General features: G+C 38.2%; 1 protein-coding gene across 1 annotated transcript in view; it reads right to left on the bottom strand.

Moving 5' to 3' along the window:
- Nucleotides 1-22,024, bottom strand: part of LOC127445273 (receptor-type tyrosine-protein phosphatase S-like) — a 102,266-nt gene extending 80,242 nt beyond the window's left edge. The window contains exons 1-4 of the mRNA XM_051705209.1: nt 21,752-22,024; nt 19,333-19,355; nt 11,593-11,674; nt 9,604-9,643 (exon numbers count right to left, since the gene is read on the bottom strand). The gene's annotated coding sequence lies outside the window, so the exon portion shown is untranslated. The remainder of the gene's footprint in view (nt 1-9,603; nt 9,644-11,592; nt 11,675-19,332; nt 19,356-21,751) is intronic.
- Nucleotides 22,025-22,345: the final 321 nt, after the last annotated feature.

The raw sequence follows: 22,345 nt of genomic DNA, 5'->3' as shown, positions 1-22,345 counted from the left end.
TATTCAAGCACAAAGGCTTTTGGGTATTTCATCATTATAACCCACAATGCAGTGCTATACTGTTATTTTACTGTGTACAGATTGTTATTGTTTTGTTTGTTTGTTTTTTTTTTTCATAAAAAATACACTGTTCAATCCTGGCAAAATTGTACATTTAATATGTACATTGCTTCTAAGGTTGATTTTTTTATTTTTTTATTTGACTTCTCATTAGACAGACAAGTGAAGGCTGATGTGAGATGATAAAGAACAGAGGTGTTGGTCAGAAACATCATGAACACTAACCATGTGCCACAAACTAAAATTTTCATGTAGAAGTTTCAAAATGTCACTATAGCTTTCACCAAGATGATATCATGATTTTAAATGTTCATTTTCCCCTAATGCCTTGCACAGAACAGCTATTTACCGTAAAACTAGTCACTTCATAGTGAGCCTACTCTTGAGCTCCCAGAATGCAACATTTTTAACAGCAAACTACTGTATTTAAGAAACACAGTAGATTGCTGTAGGAATTTGGCTGTAAATTTACAGCAATTTGTTACAGTGTGGGATGGAAAGGTTTCTTTATTTGAACATTTTTAAATGGATCTTATGTCATACATGGAAATTATAATAAGTAAGTACATGAAAGCAATGTGATCATTATCATTGCAAATACTCTGTATAATCTTTACTCTGTGAAGTGTTCCCAGCACACATAATTTACATCCTGTTTAAAATAATAAAACAACATGACACCTTTTTTCTTTACTTCATCGTCCCTAAGTAATGATTGTATGGTGAGGTAGATCTGTTTAGATAAAGTATTTGAGATGAATTGTACATAAAATAGTCCATAATAATTCCACGCTGTGGGCACTGTCGTTGAAAGAGTATATTGTCAGCAGAATGATCCAAAACACTTTAAACAACAGTACAACCCATTAAAGAAACTGTACTTCTATTCCTCACCACTATCGCCACCTACACCTACGATATAGACGAAGAATGTGAATTGCCAAAAACAAAAGAAGAACTCAGTCCTCTTGTGAATGTACACAGGAGGGCTGGTCAAAAGTGGAGAAGTATAGTAAAAAAGGACTTAAATATTGATCTACTACACACTCACACCTATTATATCACTTCTGAAGACATGGATTTAACCACTGGAGTCCTATGGATTACTTTAATGCCTTTATATGCTTTTATATTACTTTAATGCCTTTAATTCACTTGCATTGTATGGACCTACAGAGCTGAGATATTCTTCTAACAATCTTTGTGTTCAGCAGAAATAGGAAAGTCATACACATCTGTGGTAGCATGAGTAAATGATGAGAGAATGTAAATTGTTTTGGGTGAACTATTCCTTTAATTAAGGGGAAGTCAACCTATGAATGGCTTACTTACAGTTATCTTATCTCCATATATCAAGATGGGATAGGAGATAGTATTTTAACATTAAAAAATGACACATATCATCTATGAAGAGGACATATTTCTATGATTCCAAAGGTTATATGATCATATTAATATATGATATAATAAAGTTAAATTTGTTGTATAATTATAATATATCAATGTAATAATATTATTGTAAAATAGTATATGTAAAAATAAAATTACATCATATAAAATATAATATAATGATTGCATTATGACAATGTTATATAATGATAAAATATTATATATAAGATATAAATATAGTTTAAAAATTATTTGTTCTGTCCCACAGTACAAAATAATAATAATAATAATAATAATAAATAAATAAATAATATGCATCCCAAAACATATTTTTTTCTGTGTCTCAAGTGGCTAGAAATATAGGGGCACGTGTGTTGAACTGTTTTAATTAACTGATTACTGCAGCAAAATTAAATTATATGCAAATTGAGTCTACATTATTCAAGTGGCCTGAATCTGAACAATATACAAAATAAAAGCAGAATGAAATGTGTGTCTCTCTCATGCTTACTGTCTCTTTCTCTCTCACACACAAAAACACTCCCAGACAGAAAGATGAATGCATCATCAGTAGCCCAGTTCCCACAGAGATATGTAAATGAGGGCATTAATTTGCTTTAGTTGCAGTTTAGTTTTTTTAGTGAAGATGGCGCTGCAGATGGTCGCCTCGGTATGGAGCTCTCTAATTCATTTGTTATTTTTGTTTGTTTGACCTGTGTTTAGTAATTTTTTTCCAATCAGTTTTACCAGGGACGAACTGTTGAACATTCAGCAGCACAAATCTTTTCCTGGTTTTTGACTATTCTGATGTATTGCTGGACATTTTAGTCAGAGGCACAACTGTGTTATTTAAGTGCGCTATGAGACGCAGGCAAGGGAAGCAAGCCGGCGCGCTGGTCAAGCTCCATTAGCGCGGCTTTCTAACAGTGCTGCCGTGTATTCATCTGGCGAATCTCCGCTCTCTTCCTAGCAAAACGGACAAACTACATCTCCTCACCCATACAAACAAGGACTTTTCAAACTCTGCTGCCATGTGCTTCACAGAAACCTGGCTGAGTGAAGCCATCCCGGACAGCATGTTACATCTGCCGGGCTTTCAGCTGTTCAGAGCGGATCGCATTGCGTAGTTAACGGGGAAAACGAGAGGCGGTGGAACGTGTTTTACGTCAATGAAAGTTGGTGTACAGATGTAACAACATTAAAGAAGATGGGCTGCCCTAATTTGGAAGTGCTCTTTATCAACTGTAAGTCTTTTTACTCGCCACGGGAGTTTTATTCTGGTGAATGTTTATATTCTTCCACACATGTGCGTGAATGCAGCGCTGCAACAGCTGGCTGATCAGATCACAGACACAGAACAACAATACCCGGACTCAGTTAGTATTATTCTCTGCGATTTTAACAGAGCCAGTCTCACCCGTGAACTGCCAAAATACAGACAGCACATTACATCCCCCACCAGGGACAGAAATATACTGGACCACTGCTACACAATATTAACTACAAGCCTGCTTTGACTGCACTGATTGGAGTGTTTTTGAAGCTGCAGACACCAATCTGGACGTGCTCACAGATACTGAGACATCATATATCAGTTTCTGTGAGGATATGTGTATTCCTACTAGGACTTATTTAATGTTCAACAATGACAAACCTTGGTTTACAGGAAAACTCAGACAGCTTTGTCATGCCAAAGAGGATGCTTACAGAAGCGGGGATAAAATCTTGTATAATCAGGCCAAAAACACACTGACTAAGGAAATTAAAGTGGCTAAAAGAAGCTACTCTGAGAAGCTGAAAAACAAGCTTTCAGCTTATGACCCTGCATCAGTGTGGAGAGGCCTGAAAGACATTCTAACATCAAGACACCATCCGCCAATAATGTAGGGAACCAACAACTGGTTGATGACTTGAATGAGTTTAACTGTAGATTTGAAAAGCCCAGTCTCACACCCCGCACCCGCTCTGACCTTCACTTCACACAAACACCAACACCTCCTGCAACCACCCTCCTCCCCACTCCCTGCTACTGAACCTGCACTTAAGATCTGTGAAGAGGAGCTGTGCCGGTTCTTCCAGAAACAAAAGACAAGGAAAGCACAGGGCCCAGACGGTGTTTCACCCACTTATCTAAAATCCTGTGCTGACCAGCTGGCCCCCATCTTCACACAGATCTTCAACAGATCACTGGAGCAGTGTGAAGTTCCCTGCTGCTTCAAATGCTCCACTATCATCCCTGTCCTAAGAAGATCAAAGGACGTAATGACTACAGACCCGTCGCTCTGACATCTGTGGTCATGAAGTCATTTGAGAGACTGGTGTTGGCCCACCTGAAGGACATCACTGGACCCTTTCTAGATCCCCTTCAATTTGCTTATAGAGCAAACAGGTCTGTGGATGATGCAGTCAACATGGAATTGCATCATATTCTGCAACATCTGGACAGACCAGGGGCATATGCAAGGATCCTTTTTGTGGACTTAAGTTTGGCTTTCAACACCATCATCCCAGCTCTCCTATGGTATAAATTAACCCAGCTCTCTGTTCCCATGTCCATCTGTCAGTGGATCACCAGCTTTATGACGGACAGGCAGCAGCTAGTGAGACTGGGGAAATTCACCTCCAGCACATGTACGATCAGCACTGGTGCCCCCCAGGGATGCGTGCTCTCCCCACTACTCTTCTCCCTGTATACCAATGACTGCACCGCCAAGGACCCCTCTGTCAAGCTCCTGAAGTTTGCAAACGACACTACTGTCATCGGCCTCATCCAAGATGATGAGTCAGCATACAGAAGGGAGGTTGACTGGCTGGCTCACTGGTGCAGTCATAACAACCTGGAGCTGAACATGCTCAAAACAGTGGAGATGATAGTGGACACCCCAACATTTACCCCGCTCACCATTCTGAACAGCACTGTGGCAGCAGTGGAGTCATTCATGTCCCTGGGCACTACCATCTCACAGGACCTGAAGTGGGAGACCCACATTGACTCCATTGTGAAAAGGCCCAGCAGATGTTGTACTTCCTTCGCCAGTTGAGGAAGTTCAACCTGCCAAAGGTGCTGCTAATCCAGTTCTACTCAGCAGTCATTGAGTCTGTCCTCTGCACTTCAATATCTGTCTGGTTTAATTCAACTAAGAAATCGGACATCAGAAGACTATAAAGGACAGTTCAGACTGCTGAGCGGATTATTGATTGCCCTTTGCCTTCCCTTCAAAAACTGTAAACTTCCAGAGTGAGGATAAGGGCTGGTAAAATCACTCTGGACCCCACTCACCCAGCCCACTACCTTTTGAACTGTTGCCTTCTGGAAGACGCTACAGAGCACTGAGCACCAGAACCGTCAGGCACAAGAACAGTTATTTCCCTCAGGCTATCCATTTCATGAACAGTTAAAACTATACTATAATTACGTGCAATACACAGCCTAGTCAGTTATATTATTTAACATATCCTACCTCTTCTGCATTACATTCCCTTGCATTGTATATAACAGATTTGTATTTGTACATACTATATGTATATTTTTGTCTTATTGTGTATTTCTATATATATTATTTCTTATATTTCTATTCGCTCTTTATTTTTATTGTAGTTGCGGAATTCCTTGTGTGCGGAAGCATACTTGGCAATAAAGCTCATTCTGATTCTGATTCTGAGAAAGTACTCAGGTAACCACAGAGCCGGCAGCACTTGCATACAAACACACGAACAAAGGAGAGTTATTTCTGGAAGTGCTGTTAATCGACCATGAGAATATAAGATTGCACATTGCAAGTATAATGCACCATAAACGCAAACAAAGGTTCTCCGTATGTTGAGGGAGAGATGGAGGTGTTAGATGCTCTTAATCAGAATGTCAGTCTAAGAGCAGGAGGCACTCGACATTTCACACCAAATTAACACACAGCAAGATGCCAAACATGAACACTCACACATTCAACACATCAGAGTGCTGACATTTAATTAAGCTATCTTGATCTGGCCTTTGAGAAAGGACGAGATAGAAAGAGAAACAGAAACTTATATCATCTGAGCTGTGTATCCTCCAGTGAACCGTTGATTACAAATTATTCAGCGTTCTCCGTCACTGATTTTGTGTTTCAGATGCTCATTCAATTTCTCTTACTCTGCATGCTTTTCTCTGAAATAGTTGGTGCTCTGTAATCCTCACTCTAATCTGATGTCTTGTGTGAGTGTGAACATGTGAAAAAGAAAGAGAAACATTCAACCCATCCCCCAGATATTCATCCTTCCTCTCTCTCTCTCGCTCTCTCTCTCACACACACACACACACACACACACAAATTTAACTCACTCATACACACAAAGACACACATGAAGGGCATATTCATGATCTCATGACTAGTGTCCACTTTCTTTTTGCTGAGCCGAATTAAGTGCAAGAGACCGTCTCATATACTGACTAACTTCAGCTAGCTTCATGCAGTAGTATGAAGCAAAACAAAATCTAATTTAAAGTAACAGTTTGCCCAAACAATAAAATACTGTCACAATTTACTCACCCTCGTGTCGTTTCAAACCTGGATGCAGGGGCAGTTCAAGGGCTTAGCCTAGACCTCTGTGGATACGTATGAGACCATCCTTTGATGTAATATTAAAATATATTACACTTCATAAAAAAGTTTAAATGTTGCATACTGTATGTGAGGTGTCATTTATAAAGTAACTCTTTAAATATTACTGAAACTAAAAGGTCCCACTGACTTTTGTCTCAGGTTCAGAATCACTCAAAGATCAGAAGTGCACTATAAAAACTTGATTTTATAGAAATACACTCCCCCCGAGCACATTCTTTGAGCACATTTTTATATATTTATCATTGTTTTTAGGGTTATACAGTACATTTTAATATTTGGTACTTACTGCATCTGGATGGACCAACTCTTAAAACAGTTTCTAATATCTCACCAAGACAGGTATTTTTACCATTTAGACTCAATTGACACTTTGCAGCTGTGAGTCACGAGTGCTATTCTTGCATGCTCACACATTCGCATGAGTGCTGGAAAGCAGCCGCCCAACAAGACAGCACATGGGAACTGAATGTTTTCAGTAAAGCCTTGAATGTTTTTATCAACTTGTAGTAATGTCAAAAGTAGCCTACCAATTCAGTACTCAAACTTAAGCCCTGGTAACAAAAGGAGATGCTTACATGAATATCACAAGCCATCTTTTCGTTAAAATTGCAGTGGATGGTGCCCCTCTTTAGAGCTTAAATAAGGTCCCAAAAATCATTAAAGTAGCCAATGCCACTCGTGCATCATATTCCACTTCATCTGAAGCCATACTATAGGTTTTAGTAATTAACAACCCAAAACTGAAGTAATTTTTAATGAACATCTTCCATTGCACGTTAGCACTAAAAACAACGCAAGTCAATACGTGTGCCATTGTGAACAATCTTCTCTCATTTAGCGTTCATGAATGTGCAAAGGTTTTAAAGATTTTAAATGAGAAATAACTCAAATTCCAGGTTGTTTCTTACCAAAACTTATTGCATGGGTCCTTTTTAAGCTTAAAAGTGAGGCAGTATCCAGTGCAATAGTACTGAAAAGGCATCCCGCATTATTCATTAAAACCAGTGGTGTAGCCAAGGGTGGGCCGAGGTGGGCCTGGGCCCACCCACATTAGACCCAGGCCCACCCAGAATATTAGAGATTATTCTTTGACTTCAAATATATATTTACAAAATAGTTTAAAAAATGCATAAATTCTGATTTCTGAAAGTGTGAAAGAACTGTTTTAATGTGCCACTTCTCTGTTAAGGAAAATTTGGTAAAAGAAAATTGTGCGAAAACTGGGCCCATCCATTTTTATTGAGGCCCACCCAAAAGTAATTTCCTGGCTACGCCCTTGATTAAAACATCTCCTTTTGTGTTCTTCTTCAGTAAAAAAGTTATATGGTTTTTAAAAAACATGAGAGTGATTAAATTATGACAAAATGTTCATTTTTTGGGTAAACTATTCCTTTAACAAACTTGCAAATAAACACACAGAAACACATACGCCACACACATACTCTCTCACTCTTATCATCCACTGATTGTATGTACACAGCGAGGTGCAACTTTACAAAGCAAGTCTATGATCAAAAGTTGGTTTATTGTCATTTCTCTCCTATATGGTAGGAATGTCTAAGGGATGGGGTAAATGGGATAGTGCAAACATAGTGTTGTGCAGGTGGAGCAAATAGCAGATACCGTCAGTAGAATGTCAATATCCAAAGTAAACATTATACTGTATATTGGCAATATACTCAATATAATTAGAATCAGAATGAGCTTTATTGCCAAGTGTTCTCACATACACAATACACATTCTTTTTTTGGGTGATAGGAAAAACAAGTGCATACAGAACATTACAGTGAGACACAGAATATAAAACAAGGTCAGAGTATAAATAGACATACAAATAATAGGACATATAACAACATTAATTAAATATGTGAATATGTACTTAAGATAGGTATTTACATTATTGCACTATGGGGGAGTCCTGAGGCAGTTTAATTGTTCATGAGGAAAATGGCCTGAGGATAAAAACTGTTCTTGTGCCTGGATGTCCTGGCGCTCAGTGCTCTGTAGCGACGGCCAGAGGGCAACAGTTCAAAGTGGGAGTGGGCATGGTGTTTGGGGTCCAGAGTGATTCTACCTGCACATTTCCTCACTCTGGATATGTAAATGTCTTGGAGGGTGGGCACCAATAATCCTCTCAGCAGTCCTGACTGTCCGTTGAAGTTTCCTTCTGTCTGATTTGGTGGCTGATTTGGTGGCTGAACCCGGGGTGCGGGGGGATTTCTCCTGAAGTCCACTATCATCTCCCCTGTTTTGAGCATGTTCAGCTCAAGGTTGTTGTGACTGCACCAGACAGTCTCCTGATCAACCTCCCATCTGTATGCAGACTCGTCACCATCGCGGATGAGGCAGATGACCGTGGTGTCATCTGCAAACTTCAGGAGCTTGACAGTGGGGTCTTTTGCAGTGCAGTCATTCGTGTACAGAGAGAAGAGCAGTGGAGAGAGAATGCATTCCTGAGGAGCACCAGTGCTAATAGTGAGGGTCCCGGATTTGAGTTTCCCCAGTCTCACTAGCTGCTGCCTATCTGTCAGAAAGCTTGTGATCCATTGACAGATTGAGGTGGGCGCAGAGAGCTGAGTCAGTTTGGTTGAGAGAAGATCAGGCATGATGGTATTGAAGGCTGAACTGAAGTCCACAAATAGGATCCTTGCATAAGTCCCAGGTCTGTCGAGGTGTCGCAGGATATAATGCAGTCCCATACTGACAGCATCATCCACAGACCTGTTTGCTCGGTAAGCAAACTGAAGGGGGTCCAGCAGGGGTTCAGTGATGTCCTTCAGGTAGGCCAAAACCAGTCTCTCAAATGACTTCATGACTACAGACGTGAGAGCGACTGGTCTGTAGTCATTAAGTCCTGTGATTTTGGGTATTTTGGGGACCGGAATGATGGTGGAGCATTTGAAGCAGCAGGGAACTTCACACTGCTTCAGTGATCTACAGAGGATATGTGTGAAGATGGGGGCCAGTTTGTCAGTGCAGTCTTTCAGATAGGCAGGTGAAACACAATCTGGGCCTGAAGCTTTCCTAGTCTTTTGTTTCTGAAAGACCTGGCACACATTGTCCTCACAGATCATAAGTGCAGATTGAGTAGCAGGAGGGGGGGTTTCAGGAGGTGTTGGTGTGTGTGTGAAGTGAAGATCAGAGCGGGGGAGGGGTGTGAGACTGAGGTAAACTATGGACAATATACAGTATACACAATAGACAATATACTGTGTGTATGCACAAACTGTGTAGGGTAGGAAGTAGCTATTTGAAAAACAGTCTCAAGTTTTTATGGGTAAGAGATGTGATTTATTAATCCACTTCATCACAATTTATTCTGTGTGATTTCTAGAATTTCTCTAGTCTGATATTGGAGTATAAAATGATATCAAGACAAAGATGTAACAAATAAAATAAGTACAATGACAAGTATGTTCTAGTTCATCTTTACATGAGACTTATAACTTCCTAACATGAAATCAAGTACTAAACTGGCTGAGGGAGACATGGTTGAATGATTATATACATAAAAAAAAAAAAAAACATAACCAAAGTGTGTTGTCTTACCTTTTAATGTGGCACATGTTGCTGGTCAGAGTTACCGAAGCTGATATGAGACAAACAGAAGAACATTTAGTATTTTCAGATATTTTGGCTTGTGTTAAAATATTAACAACCAGAGGAGGGCAGCAGCAGTCTCACAAATGTAATCAAAATTAAAATTATGTTTTTATTTACTCACCCACATTGCAAACTCCTATTACTTTTTTTCTTACATAGAGGACAAAAGGTGAAATTTGGTGTAAGAACATCCTGGCCATATGTTTAATAAAATTAAAGTAATTTGGCACAGGTCTGTCAAGTTCCAAAATGACAAAAAGCACCATTAAACATCATTAACATTGTCCATATATGATTTGTGCACTATATTCAAAGTCATTGGATGAGATGTGTCTAATGGCACCATTTTTTATTGTTCAGATGATGTTCAGTCTATACTTTTAAAGACATAGATAATGTAATTGTAGTTCGGCTTCATCCAGCATCTATGTTAATCAGACCACAATTTACATAATTTACCATTTATGCATGTTTTGGAGCATGCGTTGCTTGACAGAAGTGGTACATGGCATGTATTTAACACTTCCACAGCTGATGTCCATCCCTCAGATATTATATTAAGAATTTATTGTAATGCACTCTATACTTAAAGTATACATGATAAATGATTAACTATCTTTTTAAACTCAACAGTAAACAGAGAGAGATAGCCCCTGCTGTGTCTCCGCTTTCTGGTTTATTTGCGCCTTCTATATTTAGATGAGCAATGTGGAATATACTATCTTCATCTATCACCTTAATGCACTACCAGATTCATAAGTACCACCTCTAATAAAGAGAAGGAGAGTTACAGAGACAGAGAGAGAGAGAGAGAGCGAAAGGAGGTTGAATCAGAGTGAGAAAGGGATAGTTATTGAGCGAGAGAGAGGAGAGGGGAAAAACAATCTAATGCATTAATGCAGCTCCAGTTTAGCACATTAAAACAGACAGACGCAGACATACACACACACAATACAGGCAGCAAGAATAAGTGAGGGAGTGAGAGGAAGAGATGGACAGACAGATGGAGAGAGACAGAAGGAAAGAAACCAACACAGAAGAAGAGAGAGAGAGACAGAAAGAGAGAGAGAGCAAGAGAGATGAGGTAAGTATTTATTTTTAGTATATTACATCTTCAGTGTCAGAAAGAGCTGGATGCATCTGTGAGGACCTCTCAATAATGCAGCAGCGTATGCACTATAAAACACACACGCACTCAAACGCACTAAATTCGCTGAGGTTTTATGGTCATATACAGTATTCATGTGTGCTTTATTTGCGGCTGACAGCAGCTGGTCAGAAATAAACTACTTTCTTTAACAAAAACTATGTGAGAACTCAGGAGACGTGGGAAATTTTTGGGAATACAGCAAAGCATTTGTTCTTGCACATGTAATGGAGAACAATCAAAAAGAGTTTATGTGAGTCAGGTTTTGCCTGTATTGTGGGGACCAAATGTCCCCAAAAGCATAGTAAAACCTGAAATCACCCACATTGTGGGAACCAGCCATATGTGCTGCAAGACCCTATTTAGGGGCGCTTCAGCCAGCAATTTGCGATTAACTCTAAGCTGTCAGCACCCCTTAATGGGTTAGTTCACTCAAAAAACTAGTTCCAAAACACCTGCAACTTTCTTTCTTCCGTGGAAACAAAAAAAGGAGATATTCGGCAAAAACATATTTTTTTGAGCGAACTGTGCCATTAAAAATCTGTTATTATGTGATATATGTTAACATTTGCTGAAAACAGAGGCTGCACTAAGCTGTCTGAGGTTATTTCACTCTGAATTCTCCACTTTCCAGTTGTTAAAAAACTTTAAACCTTCAGAATAATGGTGTAAAATAAAATGAAAATGCCAATTGTGTGAGGGTTAGGGTAAGGGTTAGGGGATAGAAAAAACAGTATCTTCCGCTCAGTATAAATACAAAAGAAGTCTTATGTATGCAGACAACTTACATGTGTTCATATGAGTTTAAACCGAGTCTAAACTCAGTTGTCTCTCGCTGGGTGAATGAAGAACAGACTCCACAGGACTCTCCTGAAAAATGAAAAACTCATTAAACACACACACACACACCCTTTAAATCTCCGAAAACATCCCAACACTCAATTAAAGCATCAGTCTGGATTTGTCTCTTTTATGATAGTTTCAGTACTGTTTGGAAACAGCTGACTTTTAGCATTTGTATAAGTATACTCTCTATCACTGTGTTATATTCCCCAATGTTAATACAGTAAGGTTCAACAGTTTCAGTTCTGGACATAAAGAAAAAGTTTTGGGATCTTAAAAAATTTAAAACAAAGAAATGTTATGACATAAAATGGACAAGAAATATTTAGTAAATTCTTTATTTCTTATTAGTATTTATTCAGCACTTTTTCTAGGTCACTAATCAAACATGAGCAAATTTGTGACATTGACCGTGTTGACTCCTTTGTACAAAAGGTCAGATTTCCATGCTTCCTTTGAAGCACACAAGATGCTCTTTGAAACATTCTCAAATCATGCTGGGATAACATGGAACGTAAGTTTTGCACAAATTTGTGGATTCAATGCCAGCTCGAGTGCATGTTAACATGAAAGCAAAAGGGATGTACAAAAAAAAGAAAAGAAAAGGATATAGAAAGAAAATCTAAAATTGTTCTGAAAATGTTAATGATGTAAAGGTATAATGTAAAAATGTAACTTTAAATCATATTATCATTTAATAATATAATTTATTAGAAAAATGCCATATAGAAGCATTTTCACTAGTGGTATCAGACTGGAAACTACTGTATGGGTATTTTTAGTGTGTGTGTGTGTGTGTGTACCTGATGTACCTATTTTTATGTTAATGATATATGTTAACGAGTTTATTATGTCTATTATTACATAGATCTAAGAGATCATTTTCATGTGAGAGATTACTGTGACAGATGGTGTGGTTTGGGGGTTTTGAGAGCAGAATTGTGAGTCAGTGTCAGATTGTTTTTTTTTATTTTTTATATATTAATAGGCAAAGCTTGCCCCCTAAAATTGATTTTCATGGATATTTTTTTACCTTTATGAGGCCATATTGTTTCCAACCATATAAATCAACATGACAAAAGTAGCATCAAATAAAGCGCGAAATATCACAACACAATAAACGCTCTGCTAAAATATATTTTCAATAATTGGTCGATCCCTATGTTATATTATACAGCTCTCTGTCTACTGTCATAGTAACTTTTTGTGTGGTTGAGGTTTCAAAAATTGTTGGGAGTGTTTTCTTCCTGTTCTGTGCTTTCAGAGCTTATTTTGTCCCCATCAAAAACACTTTATAGTAGTGACACATTCAACAACACTTGCCTCTGAGACAGTGAATACAGATATCTGACAACTATACTGCCATGAAAAGGCACAACACAGTAACTACAAATATGATGTAAGAGACCTATGTTTAGATTCGGAGAAAACTGAGTGAGGCTCTTTTATAATCCACATTTGGGTAGACAATCACAAAAATTTAAAGCCATTTTCCTCAGTTTTAAAGTCAGCGTAGTTTCTGCATTTAGGCTTTGTAGGTAAGGTCAGTCAGGTGACTACTGTGTCTGTAGAAGCACTAAAACCATAACTAGAATAGAATAGAATTAAATATATCATAACATAACATAACAACATAAAAACATAGGAATTCTACACAAATTTTAAACATCCGGTGCATTTTTGTGCCTGGGCTGTGGTTAATGTCAGACACTGGTGTGACTGCAGTAAGAACATATGGCCACTAGGTTGTGCTGTTTACTTTCATACATCAGACACAGTATTGATCACTGACAGGCTTTCAAAGTAACTGAGAAATGTGTTCAAGGCTGTAACCATGGCTGTAACCATTTAGGGGATGTAATTGGCCTCTTAACTCCTTTTTAAATGTTTAAGGCAATGAATGCAATCATTTTCTGAATAAAGGATTTAAATACAACGAAGGCCCAAAATGTGATAATTTTTGGTTTTAATAGATACACGTTTTTTCTAAACATTCACACAGTACAAGATAAACACTGCCTCTCATTGCTAGCAATTTGCCTGTTTCAGTCATCTTTTATTTCTATTTTGTGCTGTCCTAAAAAAAGACGAATATAATTTGAATTTCTTTTCATCACTGATGTATCTGTAAAATGACATGACTGTGTCAGCTGGCTAACAGAAAGAAAATACAAAATTATGTACTGCCCTCAAGTTGCCCTCATGGAGTTTTTCCCCCCAGTAGAATCTTAACACAATCTTTTCATTAAGAATCCTAACGCTGCTCTTTTCCATACAAAAACAGTCATATTGAGCACTGCTGTCAAGGTCCAAAGAGAAAAAACTCATTATTAAAATATCATAAAAGTAGTCCATACACACTAAGCTGTTGTTTGGCTCTGGAAAGCTTGGAATAAAATGCACAAGTCATATGGACTACTGTTATGATGTCTTTATATTGCACCTTTACTAGTGCTTTATAGCATTTGTCCTTTTGAAGCTCAACTGCTCCTGCTCACTATAAACTGTTATTCTATGGAATAGAGCTGCTTAAAATATATTTTTTTATGTTCCAATAAAAAGTAACAGCATGTGAGTCTTGAACAACATAAGGTTGGGTAAATTAGTGAGTAAAAGTACATTTTCCATTTTTAGGTGAACTACTCCTTTAACTGGTGGCTCATTTTTTTGAGCACAGACCTGACCAGGACATACTTAAAAGAAAAGAAGACACTTAGGAGATGCTGTACAAAATTCAGAATTAATTAAAGACATAAAGAAATTATTAAGAAAATCTTAAATGGATTGTAAATTATTAACTAATATTTGCATTTAAAAATATATGACACTGTCCTTGCCACAAATGAAAAACTCAATGTAAGTCACAAGTCACAGGTCTAATGTTCTAGTTCCAATCTGATGGTGATAATGCATTACTTTGTGTTTTATAGATCATTTTCTTAGACAATATCTAGTGAATGTTCTAACAAGCTACTTCAAAAGCCTGCCAGACAACCACATTCATTCAATTCTTTTACAATATACACAAATTCGCTCTTTGTCTTCAGCCTGATATGCTGAAAACGGCTCCGTTCATGTTTTCACATTCACAGTTATGAATGACATACGAATATTTTCAATATGAAATGGCGAATTTCACCAAATGGAGAATAGTTTGCACCCTTGGAAATTACGTTTGGTTGGTACAGCGTTTCAATCATAAAACAGTGCATGTTTATTTAGATACTTACATCTTACATGACACTAACAATTTTAACCTGAACTGCTTGATGATGTGCGGCACTGGAATAATCTGCGGTTCCCGCTTAGCTTCTTAAACTTGTGAGTGTTCATATGTGTTCCTGTGTAGAACTGAATTTAAACTGAAGAGCATAAAACAGGCACCCCTTTGTGTGAGTGTGTGTGTGTGTGTGTGTGTGTGTGAGAGAGAGAGAGAGAGAGAGAGAGAGAGAGAGAGAGAGTCCAAAAGGGTAGAGAGAAGACATTTCACCCCCTCACTGAATGGAGGTTTTATTGATCTCAGTGGACATCAGCGCCTTCCAGCATGGCCTCAGACAGAAAGGCACATTAAAACGACTAAACAGTGTTAGAGCACTGAATGACATAAGACACGCATTTAACTACTGGCTATAAAAGAAAGTGATCTTTTCATGTTTTTATGGGCTCTGGGTGGGTTTTCTTCAGATATAAAGAAAATGTTTTCTGTTTCACGAGTAACAGGACGATACAGTATATCGTCCAGGCCGATTAATCAGCCAATACTTAGCCATTTTGAGATTATTGGCATCAGCCAATAATGGTCCTCAGTTAGTCCTCACTAATGACCAATTAGTAGTCATCATTTCTCCAAGTGTCAGTTCCAAAATCTCGTGCACACTTTCTGTTTTCATAAGTTTAATGAATTTTGAGTAAACATTGTAAAGTGTAAAACAAACGTGGTCACTTAAAATTGTGTAATTTCTGTACCACTAATATCACCAAATGGAACTGCAAAAACAACTACTGTTTACAAAAAAATTCCATTAAACTCTCCTCGTCTTCCATTGGTCATTCAAACTGATAGTCCTGCCCCAAACTCATATTATTGGTTGAGCCAATGTTGCTGTGACGGCCTGGACCGGTCACTCAAACAAACAGAGGAAAGTTTTGATATAGCACCACAGAGCCAGTCTTACTCTTTTAGGTGAAATCAACCTACAAACTGCTTACTTACTGTTGACTCTGCATATTAAGCTGGGATATGAGACAAAAAAAAAGTAAAGTCGGCATGAAATCAAAATTGACCCTATTTTTATTTAATTAATGCATGTTACTGGTCTTATTGTGAACGATTCATCCACACCTGTGTGTGTGGTTCTGTGTGTTGACTGAACAACAAACAAACTCCAAACTTCCTCCACTCCGGTATGCAATGCTGACTTTTCACAGTCCAACCAACAACCGATGGATAAAAAGACTTCCGGCCTACATTTTTTCTTGTTCCATAAGCCGTTTCAAAAGGAAATACATACATAAAGTCTGTCACGATTTCCGTTTCATGCCGACTTTACTGTAACATCAAAAGATTACACACATCATTTTTTTATTTAATTATCGGCTTCATATCAGCGATTGGTCACCCTGCTCTCTGGGTGTTGATATTGGCATCAGCCATCAAAAAATACTGACCACTATCTGTTAACCACAACAACTTAATACCAAATAGTTTTCAGCCTGGTCTCATGAAATTTATGTGAGCATTGCAAATACTTTAAGAGTTTCCTTCTGTTTCTCTCTATCAGATCCTTTTTTTCACTCTCATCTTCTCTCTTACATTCGTACACACAGTTTCACACCCACATCTTGTGTAAAGTGCTGACTTCTTCCTGCTGGTCTAATGAATGCTGAAAAGACACTCCAGTTTGAATACACGAGTTCTGCCTTCCATAAAACACAGACAAATATGGTCACAATTATTAAAAGCAAGGATAAAACGAGATGAAACCATCAAAGCTGCATTAAAATAGAAGCTCTATAGGCACTTTTTTGTGAGCATTGCAACGTTTTTGCAAAACTGAAATTACGTGCTTCATTACATGTTTGGCTGCAGTTTTCAAGTGAAATGTCCAGCAGGGGGCGCCAAAACCGAGCGAAATGAGGTTGTAATCAGACGTGGTTTTTAAAGGAGTCATGACATGAAAAAATCTAATTTTCCTTGATCTTTTGACATATAAGAGGTCATTAAACTATAAAAACATACTGTAAGTTTCAGAACTGAAAAATCATTCATTTAAACCAGGCTGTTGAAACAGCTCGTTTGGAATTTGTGGAACTTGTGACGTCGCAAGGACCAAATACATCTGCATAGGACTGCTTCTTCAGTAAGACATCAACACCTAGTTTTCGTCATTGCCCCCTGGCCCCACCCACTGGTGCTCAGACAGTCACACTCACACAGGTGAAGAGGAGAGAGGGCCTGTCATGGGAGATTCCACCAAAGGGGACTTAAACAGGACACCTTCATGTGCCTATATGGATTTAAATGGTTTTCTACACTAGATGAACAGCTTTGACCGTTATCATACATCTCGCACCGCTTTTAAAAGACGCCATGTCAAGTTACTACTCTAAAAAGGAGATCCCCATTCTGTTTCATCTTGCTGTTTGTTTGCTCTTTTGCTGTTGTGCTGCTTTGAAGGCATCCTGGAGCATTTTTGCACCCATCTGTGCTCATTTTAATTGTTAGTCTTTTGTAAACATGCACTATATGAACGTCTTTGATCTTTTTGATGCATTTCTGGTGATGTGCGGCATGTTTTACGAGTGGTACAATTGCAACTTTTAAAAAACACGTCTCATTTAGCTGCTGCCACTGACTGGGAGAATCACATGCCATCCTGTGTTTAAACAAACACAAAGATCTGAGAGATGTCGCTCCTGTAAAGACCAGGCTCTCTGCTTTGGCCTGTTAAAACCGGTTGAAGATCCCAGCATCACCGTGGATTGTATTAAGTTTGCATATTCAGAACATTTCAGCGTGGATTGCTGTGTACCAGTCACAATATGATTCAAGCTTAGTAAAGGAACTGTTATTGAAAGATGGGGCAGTTAAAGCACTACTGGACCGCAAAAACGTAAGTAAACAATTTCATTCATGAAATTTCATGACTGTTTGATAATTTATGGTACTGCTTGAGTGAACAGTTTAATATATTCAGATGACATGTGTTGGGTGTACGTTATGTGTTTACACTGAAATTTAGTTTTATAATGTTGTGTGGAGTTTTTTCATTTTCTTCGGATTGCGTTTCAAATATGGATGTATTGGAAGGGCTGCACGATGTTAGCCAATCATAACAGTTGGCATTTACATTTAAGTCTGAAAGTGCCAGAGAGCTTGAAACCGAGCTTTTCAGACAGAAAACCAGAGACAGGGTGGAAAGTTATTATATATGACTAAATGATGACCGTTTTGGTGCAAAATAAAACCCTATACTAACATTATAAGTGGACCTCAGCGAAGATATTACAATTATAAAAAAAGGACATTTCATGACCCCTTTAAGGTGAATTTTAGATGGAGGTTTTAATAAGTAAAATGTATCCCCCTAACCTAAAACTGTACCCCAAACCTAACCAATCAAAAGGTAAATGAGAGTTTAACAAAACAGACATCCTTATCCTTTACCAACACCTAACCCTAACCGATAATGTTTAAAAATGCAAATTTGAAAAAGAAAAAAAACCACACACATTAACTGAAGCAACCATGTCATTTTGTGTCACTTCTTAGACACTTACTTTTGTACGTTTTTGGCTGGGCTTGAACCACGACTGTCAAGTTATAAGTCCAATGCTCTAACAGGTGAACTACAAAGCAAGATGACAACATAGGAATAAGTGTGTATATGTAGGTGGGTCTGTAATACAAGTGTTAAAATGTTTCGTTTTTCAAATCATGCATTAATGTAAAAGTGTTTTTGGATCATAAAATGGTGGGGGGTTGAGTAATAGAGTGATTGAAACATATGTTTTTATAAAATCAAAATCAGCAATTGCACTCGTGATTTGTACGACAATGTTTAAACTACACAGTTGTTGTAGCGCCTCTAGTGTTCATTTCACCAGAAGATTGCGGCGAAACTTAGAAAGCGGCACGTACAAGTCAGTTTGCAAAAATGTATATACAGTAAAGTTCATTCTACGTACGAGAACAGGTTGTTTTTCATGCCAAACTCATAGCTCATGATTAAAAGGGTTTCTGATTCAAACAAACATATAAATCAACCCCAGAAGTGTGCCAGTGTACATTTATAGAGGCATATTGTTTTTAACCATATTAATCAACATCAATTCCAAAAGTAGCTGTAAATAATGCTTGAGACATCATAACACAATAAATGCTCTGCTTGAACACATTTGAAATTATTGGACTATTCAGCTCTATATTGTCTACTGTCACAGTAAATTTTGGTGTGGTTGCTGTTTCAAGCGTTGACTGGAGTGTTTTATTTTATTTTTTATTATTAATCCAAAAACAGACATATACTGTAGCTTATGATTTAAGGGGTTTCTGATTCAAACAAACATAAAGACTGATTCCTGCCCTGTGCCAAATTTCAATTATCACCTCTCATTCTTGCTCCTTCACCCTCCTTGTTATTGTTTCCAAGCTGTAAAAATACTAGTATGAAGATCTCACTTACCTCTGTGTTCTACTCGAGTCAATCTGTAGAGAGAGAGAGAGAGAGAGAGAGAGAGAGAGAGAGAGAGAGAGAGAGAGAGAGAGATGAATACAGTCATCCAAAATGACAGCATTACATCAACACTTCATTATCATTCAATTAATTTCCAGACGAAAGATCTGCAGCATTTGTATGGTGATATCAGTTGGTCTGTTGTACAAAGATGGTATAACGGCTTGCAATCACACTGTATATAAACTGCTGTGGGCATATTAAATATTTTAGGGTTATTCAGCAGGTTCAGATCAACTGCCGGACAGGTCAAGGAGTCATGTCAAGTCAATGCACTAACCACCAAATGTTGCGAACGAGCCAAACGTGTATGTTTGAGTGAAAATAGAGCAGGTCATGACTCTGGCCCAGGCCTGTCAATCGTGGACTCTTACTTTAAGAGTTCTCCTTCTGTTTCTCTCTATCAGATCCTTCTTTTCACACTCATCTTCTCTCTCACTTTTGTACACACAGTTTCACACCCACATCTTGAGAGAGTTGTTTGACTGTGTGCCTAATGATAATAGATGAGGTGTCAGGATGAAGGTGAGAGACACTAAGTCATCCTCACAGCACGAGGGAGAAACAGCTCATCCCTAGCTCTCTCGCTCTCATTTTCACTTTGCCTAAATCTGCTGCCACTAAAATAGGAGAAAAAGTGCCTATAGAGCTTCTATTTTAACGCAGCTTTGATGGTTTCATCTCGTTTTATCCTTGCTTTTAATAATTGTGACCATATTTGTCTGTGTTTTATGGAAGTGAGAACTCGTGTATTCAAACTGGAGTGTCTTTTCAGCATTCATTCGACCAACAGGAAAAGACAGCACTTTACACAAGTCTTGTGAGAAAATGTCAAAATATGACAGGGCTGTACAGAAATAAAGAAAACTGCTTATGCAAGCCTCTTGTCTCTCAGAAAATCACTGGAGTAAAATGACTTCTGGATTTCAAGAGCATTCATATACTATATATTCAGAGGATTCACAAACTAACATAAAGCATGATGCATGTGTGTTAAAGGAATATTCTGGGTTCAATACAAGTTAAGCTCAATTGACAGCATTTGTGGCATAATATTGATTACCAAAAAATGTAGTTTGACTCGTCCCTTCTTTTCTTTAAAAAAAGCAAACATCTGGGTTACAGTGAGGCACTTACAATGGAAGTGAATGGGGCCAATCCGTAAACATTAAAATACTCACTGTTTCAAAAGTTTAGCCACAAGGCGTAAACAATATGCATGCTAACATGATTTTAGCGTGATAAAATCACATCCTTACCATTTCTGCGTAAAGTTATATCCAATTGTACAACTTCGTTGCATGACGACATTATGACGTAAACCCTAAAACGCCCGTAAAACATCGATTTAAACTACTTTACTGTTCAAATACACAAGTTTTAACAGAGGAATAAATGGAAGTGCTTTTATAAAATTATAAGCTTCACATTTCTGCCTTGAAACCCTCAAAAAATGTCCCCATTCACTTTCATTGTAAGTGCCTCACTGTAACCTCCATTTTTGGAGGGATGAGTCCAAATAATTTTTTGTGGTAATCATAATTATGCCACAAATGCTGTCCACTGAGTTTAACTTGTATTGAACAAGGAATATTCCTTTTAATAAGGGAGTATCACTATAAACTTCACATTATTTAAAGGATAGATTACAAAAATACTGTACAATCTGAAGACAGATCAAAGATACTGTAGCCCTCATTTTTCACTTCCCACATTAGGGAAGCAAAGGTTATCACAGATATAGTTTTACTTAAAAAATAAAAATAACGATATTTAAGGCACCATTTGGTGTTCTTCATCAGCACCATTTTATTTCTCTGAGAAACTGCAAGTTCCTGCAAGAAATCTAAAGGAGTCTAAGGAATGACAATGGTTCCTTCAGTAACCCAATAATAAGAGAAAGGCTTCGGAGGTCTTGAAATATATTTGAAAGATCAGTGAGTACATAAATAGGATATTTGAGGCTACTTAAGAGTGTCAGGAGGACCTCCGGTGGGTTCAAATGGTGCCTCGAGACTCTTAATTTTTACAGTGAGTCATTTCAAGTGTGTTAGAAAGCCAACGAAAACTTCCAGATTAATTTTAATGACTTCCCCCTGTCCTAAAATGTTCGACAGAGCTTACAAATCTAATAAATAATTCAATTTGAGAGCAGTCTGCACATTTACGGCTGAATAACAGTGTCTTCTGCGAAAGCACTGTATAATCTTGGACATGAATTGAACAGACGTCTGACGAACAATAGTTTCTCTTTCACAGAATATAACACACACACACACACACACACACACACACACACACACACAATTCCCTTGTCCAAAGAACTGGCAACCTCGTTTCTCGTGCCACAGAACCTATAACCTCTTACCGGATGCTCCAGGTGTAGTCGTGGTGCGAGGAGATCCCGGTGGAGATCCGTCTCTCTATCCGCCCGAGCGAGAGTCCAAGGTCCAGTAAAGACAAGTGCAGTCTGTACCGTTCTCAAAAACTCGACGAGACCACGCGTACAACCCAACAGAAGTGAATAGCTTTAGAAGCTTTGGAAGAGACGAGCTCCGCGCGAGCGGTGATGTGTTCTCACGTGCTTTAAAAATACTCTCCAGACTCAGGTGGTCCACGGGGTTGCTAGCCGGAGTGCAAGTTGATCCACATCACATATCTGATGAAGATGCGAACGAAGATATGCAGGATGCAGCCCGTATACGCGCGCAACCACACACGCACACTAAAGCAGCGCGCAGAGGGGGCGATTTAGGGTAGAATCTTTAGGATATATTCTTTGTGAAGCTTTTCGCAGTGAACAATTCGCTTGCATTTTAAGTTGCATTTCTGGCAGGGGGTCCACTTGTATTAGTGTGAGATGTAACAAAGAGGACAGATTTCAGACAACTTAATGATAATAAAAGCCCAATGGGGAGCTCAGCCCAGAGCAACTGAAAGCACATCATCATTCATAAACTCA

Source organism: Myxocyprinus asiaticus, chromosome 8 (assembly GCF_019703515.2).
Source record: "Myxocyprinus asiaticus isolate MX2 ecotype Aquarium Trade chromosome 8, UBuf_Myxa_2, whole genome shotgun sequence".
Lineage (NCBI taxonomy): Eukaryota > Metazoa > Chordata > Actinopteri > Cypriniformes > Catostomidae > Myxocyprinus > Myxocyprinus asiaticus.
This window is presented reverse-complemented; position numbering and strand designations above follow the sequence as displayed.